The following is a 14,016-nucleotide window of genomic DNA, read 5'->3' as shown; positions in this document are numbered from 1 at the left end:
GTAGAGAAAGGAAGGCGAAGAGACCCATAGACCAGAGATGTTCATAGAGAAAGGAAGGCGTAGACCCATAGACCAGAGATCTCCATGTCCGTAGAGAATGGAAGGCGTAGAGACCCATAGACCAGAGATCTCCATGTCCATAGAGAAAGGAAGGCGTAGAGACCCATAGACCAGATATGTTCATAGAGAAAGGAAGGCGTAGAGACCCATAGACCAGAGATGTTCATAGAGAAAGGAAGGCGTAGAGACCCATAGACCAGAGATGTTCATAGAGAAAGGAAGGCGTAGAGACCCATAGACCAGAGATGTTCATAGAGAAGAAAGGCGTAGAGACCCATAGACCAGAGATCTCCAAGTCTGTAGAGAAAGGAAGGCGTAGAGACCCATAGACCAGAGATGTTCATAGAGAAAGGAAGGCGTAGAGACCCATAGACCAGAGATGTTCATAGAGAAAGGAAGGCGTAGAGACCCATAGACCAGAGATCTTCATGTCCATAGAGAAAGGAAGGCGAAGAGACATTAGATACTGTACAGAATTATTTTCACTACGTCTCGCAATCCATTAAGGAAACCAAATGAAGCATAAATGTGGCAGCTGCTTGTCACTCATTTGCCACCCGACTAATGAATAAGCCTTTCTCTCCTCGCCTGCTTAGAGCGTCCTCCTTTCTGCCACACAACATTCACCCTGGTTTGATACACTCACTGAGTGTGCAGACTTAACTCTTGAATTAGAACATGGTAACGTGTAGAGAATTGCAGTTGACATAGCTAATAACCCTGGTGCAGCGGTCATCAACCTTTTCTGAGTCAAGATCACAGAGTCAAAATGCAAGCCGAGATCGATGAGGTTTGTGCAGTAGGCTATAGGCCCAATACATTATAATTGCATATTGGCTATGCTTGAATTGCCCTGCCAATGTTGTTCTTTTCAGACCACTTTGAAGTAATATTAACAAAACGTAGGTATATGATCACACTGGTAATAGATCATTTGTTTGTATTACATGTAAGGCACAGCTGAGTGAGCATAATCAATAGCTTTTGATTTTTTTTAACTGGACTGACGGCCTGCATCTGATGGTCAGTTTGAGTGGAGGGACTGAGCAGCGGTGAGGTTGCCTCTGACCCGACTCACCCTCCTTCCTCTCCCTCCGCTGAGAAAAGGGGGCACAGACCAGTCGATCACTTGGTTGGTGACCACTGCCCTAGTCCAACCGTAACCACTTCATTTGATTTAAACAAGTTGATTCAAGATCAGTACCATAAAGAGTCTTAATTTCCCACGATCCTACCTACCATCTGAGTGACTGACGATCCTACCTACAGTGGTTCTTCCTTTAAAAGTTGCGTCATACTGTAGCACACCTTGCGGGCTGCCGCAGAATTCTATAGCACGTTATTTTTTGTCAGCCATTAATGCTAGTTAGTGCTAGTTTGGCCACTAGAGGGCATCTTTGTGAAGCATTTGACTATAATATTTCCTGTACTAGAGAATTGAAAACTTTTCTTTGTAAGAACATAGTATATGGGATTGATTAAGACATTTTGCTTCATTAATTCGATTAATATTATGGTGTTTTTATTCCAATAAAAAACGAAAATATGGCGCTGTACAACGTGACCGGTTGGGAGTAGGCTACTGTACTATGAGCAAAATAATCCTAACATTTCCACACCCTAATCAACAATCAAATACAAATAGAGAAGACATGTCATTGATTGAACACAACCACTCAAAATTTATTTAACCTGTTTCAAATGATGCGACACAACCAATATAAGCCCGTTCAGAGAGCAAACAGGTTGTTGAAGGTGGGAAGAAGAAAGTCTGAGAATGGATAGAAGAAACAATGTGAGAGGACGAGGACGAGTGCGTATGCAAGGTGGGCGATGAGGAGGAGGAGGGCAAGAAAGAGGAAGAAGAGGACAAGAAAGAGGAAGACAAAGAGTGGGAATATCTGATGAAATTCGAGCAACAGTTATAGACCATGTTATTGTCCATGGACTGACAATGAGAGAAGCAGGACTTAGAGTGCAACCCAATTTGAGCCGATTTTCTGTGTCCACCAAAGTAAGGACATTCCGAGAAGAGAACAGGTACAGTATACTACTGTATTTTTGTAATTGCAAATTTACTGTACTACACTATATGCAGCTGTTTCAATAGACATTTGTAAAGTTAATCACTGTATGAATTGTACTGCATGTTTTGTAACTGCACAACTACGTTTTGTAGAATTGCAAGGCTGCCACATGCAGGTGGAAGGACAGCTATATTCACTAGGGAGCAAGAGGCCGTTATAGTTGGCCTGGTCCTTCAAGATAATGCAATACGAGAAATCCAGGAACGAGTGATACAAGACAACACACACTCCCAGGGAATCGACAGTGTGAGCATTTTCCACAATTGACCGTGTCCTCCATCGTAACAGGATGCAAATGAAACAAGTATACAGAGTATCTTTTGAGTGCAACTCACCAAGGGTGAAAGAACTGCGAGCTCAGTATGTGCAAGTAAGTGTACATTCAGAAACATTTACTGTAATCCAGATTGTCTACAGTACTAACACATACTATGTGAATGACATTACTCTTCAGTACATACAATGTATGTGAATCAGAAGCCTAATTGTACTCTACAGTATAGCACTGTCTCTGCACGACTTACAAAATCCTACATACAGTATATTGTATTTCTACACAGACAATATTTGACTTGGAATCCTTGGACAGACCCCATGAGTTCATCTTTGTCGGTGAAGCAGGCTTCAATCTAACAAAGAGGAGAAGGAGAGGCCGAAACATGATTGGACAGCAAGCCATTGTTGAAGTCCCTGGTCAACGAGGTGGCAATGTCACAATCTGTGCTGCTATCAGCAACCATGGTGTTCTACATCACCATGTTACACTCAGGCCATATAACACCCAGCACCTTCTAAGATTTATTGCCAATCTAAGAGATATTTTATTTGAGCAGCAGGTTCAAGAGCAGCAGGGTCAAGAGCTAATTGAGAATCTCATTCCCACCTAGGTGATAGTGTGGGACAATGTCAGTTTCCACCGAGCTGCTCAGGTAAGGGAATGGTTTAACATCAATGGGCAGTTTATGAACTTGTACCTCCCTCCATACTCACCTTTCCTGAATCCGATTGAGGAGTTTTTCTCCTCTTGGAGATGGAAAGTGTATGATAGACAACCCTACACCAGAGTAAATCTGCTGCAAGCCATGGATTTAGCCTGTGGTGATATAGGTGAGGAATCATGTCAGGGCTGGATACGGCACACAAGAGGCTTCTTCCCCCGTTGCCTCGGGAGGGACAATATTGCTTGTGATGTCGACAAAGTGCTCTGGCCTGACCCAGCCCAAAGACAAGAAGAAGCACATTGATCACGTTTACTCCTTTGATTTTTATCCTTTTTAGTATTGTATACTGTAGTACAGTGCATTGTAGGCTGCACACTGTACAATGGACAAATTGTATGGCCCTGAACATTGTGCTTTCCATTTATTAACAGTACTGACTGCTCAATAGATTTTGACTGGTTGCAGGTTCATATCAACAAACAACAAGAATTACAGTATCACAGAGACAAAGGACACGTTTGTGAGATGCAGGGTACAGTACTGTAAAAATAGGGGTACAAGGAGGAGGAAGAACAAAAAACAAAATTGCAAAGAGCAAAGCAGAGTAGTAATTTCTGATCCATTTTTTTTTAATCAATTTTGAGCTATAGAACATGTTTTCGTTCATCAAAAGACAATGACGGAAAAATATGAATATGTTTTTAGATAAAAAAATGTACTTCTCCCTGAGAATTGTATGTTTTGAACAATGTGTTTTCTATTTTTCGGTGTATTGTTTACTGACTGCTTGAGAGTGTATATCATTTTGATCACTTGGTTTATGATTTGAGAGCAGTGTTTGATTTTGAACACAGGTAAAACTGTTTAGTGGCGAATGTTTCATTTTGCGAGAGGAGTCAGAGGTTAAGTAATAGCGCTTGAAGATGAAGTTTTGTGTTTAATGTTTTCAGGAAATGGAGCAAGGTTTCAGAAATTGTGTTTTAGCCATTGAGAAAAACTTTAATACATTGCAAGTTGGGGGGGGGGGGTCACACCTACAGTAGCCGAGCTACTAGACTATCCTTTGTAAAGGTTGAAGAGTCTATTGTCCTGCTAATAGCCCATCCTTGAAATGTTTACCTACTTTGCAGCCTGCTACACTTGTTTTCTCTCCCTGTTTTTAGAGGGAGACAAACCAAAAGCCCACCGCCCGCCCGGGCCAAACCCTCCCCTAACCCGGACGACGCTGGGCTAAATGGGTCTCCTGGTCGCGGCCGGCACGGGTATCGAATCAACATCTGTGCCACTCGGGAGGCCCCATTCAAAGTTTTTAAAGCTTATCAATTGCATTGCACAAAGTATCAAAATACTAAAATACTACTTAAACAGGACTCAAAGAATTGAATTGAAATGTTCATTTTATTTTTGGATCACAGAAACAATGAGAAAATATGGAAAAATAAATAAATAATGAAATGTTAATTATTTAAAGCAGCCTGTGTAATCAGCACATTACTCATGTCGCCTACGGTAGGCCTACAGTATATCAAAAAATAATTAAATTTAGAGGATTCTAAATCTAAATTAATATCTAAGGGGCATTTTCCATTAGGGCAAATCTGGTCTGTGAGAATATCTAAGGGGCTTTTATATAATTATAATGCAGAGTTGTTAATAATAATAATAAATAGCTTTGTTTAAAAAAATAACTATATTTTTAATAACCCCATGTGATAGTGTGGTGCAATGACATCACCATCTACCACTAACGGTCGCAGCATAAACTCGTAACTTTTAAAGGAAGAACCACTGTACAAACTGAGTGACTGATGATCCTACCTATCTACCTACTGAGTGACTGACGATCCTACCTATCTAACTACCGAGTGACTGACGGTCCTACCTACCTACCAAGTGACTGACGATTCTACCTACCTACCGAGTGACTGACGATCCTACCTACAGAGTGACGATCCTACCTACCGAGTGACTGACGATCATACCTACCAACTGAGTGACTGACTATCCTACCTACCTACCTACCAACTGAGTGACTGACGATCCTACCTACCTACCGAGTGACTGACGATCATACCTACCAACTGAGTGACTGACGATCCTACCTACCAAATGAGTGACTGAATTGCTAACTGGACCTCGCCATGCTCAGAGCAGTTGTGTCAGGGTATCTTTGTAGGATTTTTGTGCATTTTTGTGTCTTCTTAGGCTGGTCCCTGAGGGCCAAAGTCTTGTCCGGTGGTACTTTTTCTAGACTCTCACTCCACCGAGGGCTCCTGGTCTGGCCAGGTCAGGTCAGGGCTGGAGTAACAATGCTGTCTGGCCAGGTCAGGGCTGGAGTAACACTGCTGTCTGGCCAGGTCAGGTCAAGGCTAGAGTAACACTGCTGTCTGGTCAGGCCAGGTCAGGTCAGGGCTGGAGTAACACTGCTGTCTGGCCAGGTCAGAGCTGGAGTAACACTGCTGTCTGGCCAGGTCAGGTCAGGGCTGGAGTAAACACTGCTGTCTGGTCAGGCTAGGTCAGGTCAGGGCTGGAGTAACACTGCTGTCTGGCCAGGTCAGGTCAGAGCTCGTCATCTTCTATGGACCAGCCCTTCAGGCTACTTATTCACAGACAACAGCAGGTTAATCTGGAGAGAGCGAGAACAGAAACACAGAGCTAACAACATCCAGCATGACAGCATGTCACTCCAGACGCCACTACACACAGTAAAAAATATATTGTGATCCCAATTGGATAACCTGAATAAAAGAAAGTTGATTAAATACACTTGTAAAAAGACCTTGAGATCCAACAGCCATCCCCAGTGCGAGAGTGATGAACCTTGTAATACCATGCCCTTGGTTCTGATTTTGTAGTGTTGCCAGTACAAGACTTGCCTGTTCCATAGAAGAGCAAGCGATGATCTGAAGGTCCCCTCCACTGTATCCCTTCTGAATCACGGTGTGCAGTCTCTGAAACCCCTGCTGGATGTTGTTCTGTTGGAGAAAACAGCAAGCTAGCCAGAGAGCTGCTGGAGAGAAATTACACCCCCACCGGTCCCCTTTGTATCCTAGTTGCCATGTCAACGCCATTGTTGTGCACTTAGATTCACTTAGATTAGCACTTAGCCGTACACAAAGAGCCACAATAATTACTGAACAATGATTTCTCTTTAACAAGCAAGATCGAGGCTGAAAATGGTAACTGAGCATTGCTCAGCCTCAGCGACCTGCTGAAAACGTCTATTTGTTTTGTAGGCGTGTACCAAAACCATTATGAGATCCCGAACAGGGTTAGCCTGGCTCCAAATCTGTTTGTGCTGTATTGTAATTTTTTGTCAGGAAAGCTCAAACCGATTTGGGACCAGGCTAGTACAGGGTTGTTAAAAGGAGAATGAGAGTTTCAATTCCTCCAGCGTGTAACAGACACCCACCCGAACAGGCTTGAAGAGGATAAACTCTGTGTCTCCGTTGGCCCGGTACAAGGACATGCTTTGTAACGTGCTTGGCAGCTTGCTCTTCATCACCCTGTAGGTAGGCATCACTATGTCGTTGATCTTGGCTAAAAGGGGAGGCACAGAAAGTCATTTTCCAGTTCCATGCCTTCCTTCCACCACATGATTTAGAGGTTCCACTGAAATATGATGCTACTGTTTCTTACCCGGCTGTTATCCAAGGTTGTTGAGAGAGGTTGTGGGTGGGACCTCTTTGGATCACCATGGTTTTCAGAGCGGACACCTGAAACAACACAAAGTCCATCACCCTCACACAAGGACAACATGAGTAATCTCACACCTGCAAACCTTGAAGAATTTTGATGAGTACCACTTCAGTGTGGCGGTGGAATCCCAGGCCCCCCCACATTGCTCAAATCATAGGGAAATGCACATTTGTTGCCTAATAAGGATGTTGGCTGAAGGCTGCCAGGGTAGGAATGGTAGGCTATAGACTGTTAGGAGTACTTGGTAATTGGCTGCTCTTCATTAGCCAAGTAGAAATGTGTTTAAATGTACAATCAGGGCTGTCCGTAGGAGTTTCTAACAAGGTGATGCTGATGTATGCCTAAGGCTGGGTAGGGGGATGTCTGGAAGGGTGTCAGCCAACTTCCCCCTCAGAATGTAACTATTTGTTTTTAAAACATATAACTGCTGTTTCCTGAAACATACTGCAGTGTCTTAAATTATATCAAACAAAGTAGCCAACACAGAAGTCAGGTGTTTGATGGTTAATAAAATTGAGGTTGACACTTTTAATGAGACTTTTACATTTTCTAGGTGAAATTTGGGGAGGGCAGGGTAATGATCATTGTAATTAATAGGTGTCTTTATGTGGATAGTCTAGTGAAAATGTAAACTGTTTTAATTGTATAGTAGTCTAGCATATTGTGAACTGTTTGGAATATGAAACAAGTGAACTAGGCCTATATGAGTTTGTATCAGATCACCATCCTTCACCTCATCCATCAAGTTAGGTCTGACTACTAGGCTACCAATCATTCAACATGCCTTGTTTTCATTGGTGAACTGCCTTATGACAGCATGAGCAAGCTACTGTTAATTAACATACAGTACAGCTTACAGTGCCTTCAGAAAGTACATACATCCCTTGACTTTACTTTTTCCACATTGTATTGCTTCACAATGTGGAATTAAAATTGTATTTAATTGTCATGTTTGTCAACAAGCTACACAAAATACTTGAATGTCAAAGTGAAAGAAAAAAAAATGTATTCATGGAAAATAAAACATATCTTTTGATTAAATAAGTATTAAACCCCCTGAGTTAATACATGTTAGAATTACAGATGTGAGTCTTTCTGGGTATGTCTCTATGAGCCACGCAAACCTGGATTGAACAATATTAGCCCATTATTATTTTACAAATTCTCAAAGCTCTGTCAAGTTGATCATGGCTAGACAGCCATTTTCAAGTCTTGCTATAGAGTTACAAGACGATTTAGGTTATTGCGTTTTAGGTTATTGTCCTGCTGAAAGGTGGATTTGTCTCCCAGTGTCTGGTGGAAAGCAGACTGAACCAGGTTTTCCTCTATAAATTTGCCTTTGCTTGGCTCTATTCAATTTATTTTTATTTAAAAAAAACTCCCTAGTCCTTGACGATGAAAGGCATACCCATAACATGATGCAGCCACCACCATGCTTGAAAACATGAGGAGTGGTACTCAGTGATGAGCTGTGTTGGATTTGCCTAAAACATAACACTTTGTATTCAGGACAAAATGTTAATTTCTTTGCCACATTTTTAGCAGTTTTACTTTAGTGCCTAATAGCAAATAGGATGCATGTTTTGGAATATTTGTATTATGTAAAGGCTTCATTCTTTTTAACTCAGTCATTTAGGTTATTATTGTGGAGTAACTAAACTCATGAATACCTTACTGCAAATAGCCTATATGTCATGACATTAGATACACATTGAACAAAATAAAGTCATGCCTTGTATCTGGCTACCAACTTGTGCCAGAACTCTATTTCCACAAGGGGGAAATGCATGTAACAATCAATGGACTATGAAATGGCTTACTTCACCATTGCTTTAAAAAAAACTCAGTTAAGAAAGGACGTCCCTTTTACAAGACCCTCTATCAAATATAATTAGTAAAAATCCAAATAACTTCACAAATCTTCGTTGTAAAGACTTTAAACACTGTTTCCCATGCTTGTTCAATGACCCATTAACAATGGAATGAACATGCACCTGTGGAACGGTTGTTAAGACACTAACAGCTTACAGACGGTAGGCAATTAAAGGTCTCAGTTATGAAAACTTAGGACACTAAAGAGGCCTTTCCACTGACTCGGAAAAACACCAAAAGAAAGATGCCCAGGGTCCCTGCTCATCTGTGTGAATGTGCCTTATGCATGCTGCAAGGAGGACTGCAGATGTGGCTGTGAGACGCCTAACACAGCGCTACAGGGAGACAGGACGGACAGCTGATCGTCCTCGCAGTGGCAGACCACGTGTAACAACACCTGTACAGGATCGGTACATCCGAACATCACACCTGCGGGACAGGTACAGGATGGCAACAACAACAACTGCCTAAAACTAAAAACTTAAGGCCGGGAAGCATAGAAATTGCGCACGTAGAACAGATCTACTGCTTCTTAGACTTGCTTTCAACGGGAATGACAATCTACATTTCTATGTGGATTTGGTCGGGTCGCCCAAAATGTAACATATTGCAGCTTTAACTCTAAGTGTTTTAAAGTCACCACTGGCCTCATGCTGAAATCTCCAAGTAGTTTCCTTCCTCTCCGGCAACTGAGTTAGGAGGATGCCTGTATCTTTGTAGTGACTGGGTGTATTGATACACCATCCAAAGTGTACAGTGCATTCAGAAAGTATTCAGACCCCTTGACTATTACCAAATTGTATTACGTTACAGCCTTATTCTAAAATTGATTAAATTAAAACAATCCTCAATCTACACACAATACCCCATAATGACAAAGCGAGAACAGGTTTAGAAATTTTAGCAAATGTATACATTTTTTTAAAACAGAAATACCTTATTTACATAAACATTCAGACCAACTGCTATGAGACTCGAAATTGAGTGCAGGTGCATCCTGTTTCCATTGATCATCCTTGAGATGTTTCTACAACTTCATTGGAGTTCACCTGTGATAAATTCAATTGATGACATAATTTGGAAAGGCCCACACCAGTCTGTATAAGGTCCCACAGTTGACAGCGCATGTCAGAGCAAAAAACTCTCAGACCATGAGAAACAAGATTCTCTGGTCTGATGAAACCAAGATTGAACTCTTTAGCTTGAATGCCAAGCGTCACGTCTGGAGGAAACCTGGCACCATCCCTACGGTGAAGCATGGTGGTGGCAGCATCATGCTGTGGGGATGTTTTTCAGCGGCAGGGACTGGGAGACTAGTCAAGATTAAGGCAAGATGAATGGAGCAATGTAGAGAGAGAGAGATCCTTGATGAAAACCTGCTCCAGAGCGCTCAGGATCTCAGACTAGGGCAAAGGTTCTCCTTCCAACAGGACAACGACCCTAAGTACACATCCAAGACAACGCAGGAGTGGCTTGTCCTTGAATGTTCTTGAGTGGCCCAGCCAGAGCCCGGACTTGAACCCAATCGAACATCTCTGGAGAGACCTGAAAAACATACCTGACAGAGCTTGAGAGAATCTGCAGAGAAGAATAGGAGAAACTCCCCAAATACAAGTGCCAAGCTTGTAGTGTCATACCCATAAAGACTCGAGGCTGTAAAGCTTCAACAAAGTACTGAGTAAAGGGTCTGAATACTTAAGTAAATGTGATATATTTTTATAAATTAGCAAAACATTCTTAAAACCTGTTTTTGCTTTGTCATTATGGGGTATTGTGTGAAGATTGATGAGGGAAAGTTAACAATTTAATCTATTTTAGAATAAGGCTGTAACGTAACAAAATGTGGAAAAAGTCAAGGGGTCTGAATAATAATTTCACCATGCTCAAAGGGATATATATATATGTATATATATATATATATATATATATATATTATTTTCATCTACCAATAGTTGCCGTTCTTTGTGGGGCATTGAAAAACATCCCTGGTCTTTGTCATTGAATATGTGCTTGAAATTCACTGCTTGAATGAGGGACCTATAACAGACAATTTTACGTGTGGGGTAGTCATTCAACAATCATGTTCAACACTATTATTTAACACAGAGTTAGTCCATGCAGATTATCTGACTTGTTAAGCACATTCTTACTGCTGAAGTTATTTAGACTTGCAATAACAGAGGGATTGAATACTTTTCATTTTTTATTAACTTCTAGAAACATAATTCCACTTTGACATTATGGGGTATTGTGTGTAGGTAAGTGACACAAAATCTAAATCTAATCAATTTTAAATTCAAGCTGTGTGAATAATTTATGAAGGCACTTTCTTTCAAGAGGACAGATCAAGAAGTGATTAATTAACATAATCCTACTAATGTTTTAACAGTCTAAAGCATGAAACACACAGAGAATCTCACTGCTGATAGACTGGTACTCATCACAGCGTGAGGCCCTTCCTTCTCTTGCTAGAACAAAAAGTGGTACTTGCTGCGTACCAACCCGATAGCGACGATCGCAATGCTCATCATTGGCCAACAACTTGACTTTGAGCCAATCAGAGAGTACGAACCCTCCCGTGTGAGAGGCAAAAAATAATAATAAATGAGGGCATTTTCTCCATACATCCGCAGATGAGCCAGTCACACTTCATATGCATTGGTAGCTAGCTAAGTGCGCAAACGCAATGCACACAACACTAAATACTTCCTCCAAACTAGCTAACCAGTGACCTTTCCCCTACACCCAAAATAGTAATTAAAACAGAAGTGGATGGCAGAGAACATGTCTACCGTTTACCCTCACTTCCTGGACAGAACAGAGCCTGAGATATACAGTTTACCCTCACTTCCTGGACAGAACAGAGCCTGAGATATACCGTTTACCCTCACTCCCTGGACAGAACAGAGCCTGAGATATACAGTTTACCCTCACTTCCTGGACAGAACAGAGCCTGAGATATACCGTTTACCCTCACTCCCTGGACAGAACAGAGCCTGAGATATACAGTTTGCCCTCACTTCCTGGACAGAACAGAGCCTGAGATATACAGTTTACCCTCACTTCCTGGACAGAACAGAGCCTGAGATATACAGTTTACCCTCACTTCCTGGACAGAACAGAGCCTGAGATATACAGTTTACCCTCACTTCCTGGACAGAACAGAGCCTGAGATATACAGTTTTAGAAACTGTTCTTCATCCTGTCAGCATTATATGGCAACACAGGAATATTTATAGAGCACAGGGCTGCGGGCCAGAAGGTTGTGGGTTTATAGACCACCCTGGACAAGAGTAGGGGTGGAAAGATCTCCATTATAGTAAAAGCATAGCATGAATCTGTCATCATGTTTACAGGTCTGAAAAAAAACAAAGACCTTTTATAAAAATGTCATGCAATTCTTCGTAATTTTACACATTAGTAGAATATTTTTTAATAATACCACACAAATTCCAGGCTAAGAATGGACAGAGAGATAGGCCTATGTGTACATCTGACAGGCTAAGAATGGACAGAGAGATAGGCCTATGTGTTCATCTGACAGGCTAGGAATGGACAGATAGATAGGCCTATGTTTATCTGACAGGCTAAGAATGGACAGAGAGCTAGGCCTATGTGTTCATCTGACAGGTTAAGAATGGACAGAGAGATAGGCCTCTGTTCATCTGACAGGCTAAGAATGGACAGAGAGATAGGCCTATGTGTTCATCTGACAGGCTAAGAATGGACAGAGAGATAGGCCTATGTTCATCTTATCCTATTTCTCCAATGCCAAATCAGTGCATCTTGTTTGCAAATAATTTAATAATTAGGAATCGGAGCATGGTACTTTCAAAAGTTAGGTCTACCTGTCCACCACAGACACAGAAGGCCTACTGACACAGGCAAATGTGAGCTTTAACTGCTGGTTATTCTTGGTCCGTGGCTTAACCCAACGAGAGAAGGTCACAAGGTTTCCCTCAAAGCTGTCTGGGTTTAAACATCTTCTATTGTACAGAAAGTGAATAGCTTTCAACAAATTGACAGTGACAGAATTAGATTTCCACGCAAAGGACATTTTTTGGTCTACCTTGGCTATAGAAGGTTGTAGCTCAGCCTCTTAATGTCAACGAAACTAAAACAATGATGTTCCCATAATGCATCAGTCACGTCTTTCCCGGGTATTTTACAGCTTGTTTCTAGCATAAAGCATCACAGACCAAAACGCTATTATAGATCACTTTATATAATTGGATCCGTAAGCTAACAAATCAAATGTATTTATATAGCCCTTCGTACATCAGCTGATATCTCAAAGTGCTGTACAGAAACCCAGCCTAAAAACCCAAACAGCAAGCAATGCAGGTGTAGAAGCATGGTGGCTAGGAAAAAACTCCCTAGAAAGGCTGGAACCTAGAAAGAAACCTAGAGAGGAACCAGGCTCTGAGGGGTGACCAGTCCTCTTCTGGCTGTGCCGGGTGGGAGATTATAAGAGTACGCGGCCATTAAGGCCAGATTGTTCTTCAAGATGTTCAAACGTTCATAGATGACCAACAGGGTGAAATAATAAATCACAGTGGATATATGTAGCTGGTTTGTAGCATAATGCATCACCGATCAAAGCGCTGTTATAAATTACTTGATATCATTCAAATCGGTTTTATTTTCTTCAAAATCTTGCTAACAAAAGGGTAGACCTGCATTTTTTTAAAACATTTTCTTTAATAAAATGAAGGCCTAAGGCCTCTCTCAATTCGAGTCTTGGTTTTAACATAACAGCCCTTCACTGACACGGAGGGAGGCTATTTAAAAAGTGCATGGTGGGAGGAGGAATTGACTGACAAATCTATGGATATAGCAGTCTTTAGCCTAATTTCATCAGTCAAACAGAAATTGGCTCCAACACAAAGCCCCTTTTGGTGTTAGTACAGTCTAATTAAAATGAAGACGGTTCCAACTAATGTCTTCTGGAATTTGCCTACTTTCAGCACCATGTACTGTCCATTTCTGATTGGTTGTGCCCCGGCTGCTGCTTCAAGTAAATCACTAGACTCTGGCTTATTCACAATAATATCAATAACTCTGATAAATACATCATGGGAAAGAAACACATCGTTTGTATTAAAATCAAATCATAGCAAGCTATCAAAGTTGACCTCCAGTACTCCTTCTCAAACTGAACAGAACATAGGCTATAGGCTAATCTGCGCAGAAGATCCTCCTGAACCGCCAACGTACAGTAGGCCCTACACAGCACAGCCACTGGTTAGGCAGCACACAACGTTTTTGATCGGCAAGAGCAGAGCAGGGCCGGCGCTCAGGGTTGGAATATCCATCGCAGTGTGTAATGCAGCCTAGTTTTATTCACACCATCCATC

General features: G+C 41.6%; 1 pseudogene; it reads right to left on the bottom strand.

Moving 5' to 3' along the window:
• Window positions 1-4,475: 4,475 nt before the first annotated feature.
• The window catches only part of LOC110504837, a 35,281-nt pseudogene continuing 25,740 nt past the window's right edge, over window positions 4,476-14,016 (bottom strand).

This window comes from Oncorhynchus mykiss, chromosome 3 (assembly GCF_013265735.2).
Source record: "Oncorhynchus mykiss isolate Arlee chromosome 3, USDA_OmykA_1.1, whole genome shotgun sequence".
Classification (NCBI taxonomy): domain Eukaryota; kingdom Metazoa; phylum Chordata; class Actinopteri; order Salmoniformes; family Salmonidae; genus Oncorhynchus; species Oncorhynchus mykiss.
This window is presented reverse-complemented; position numbering and strand designations above follow the sequence as displayed.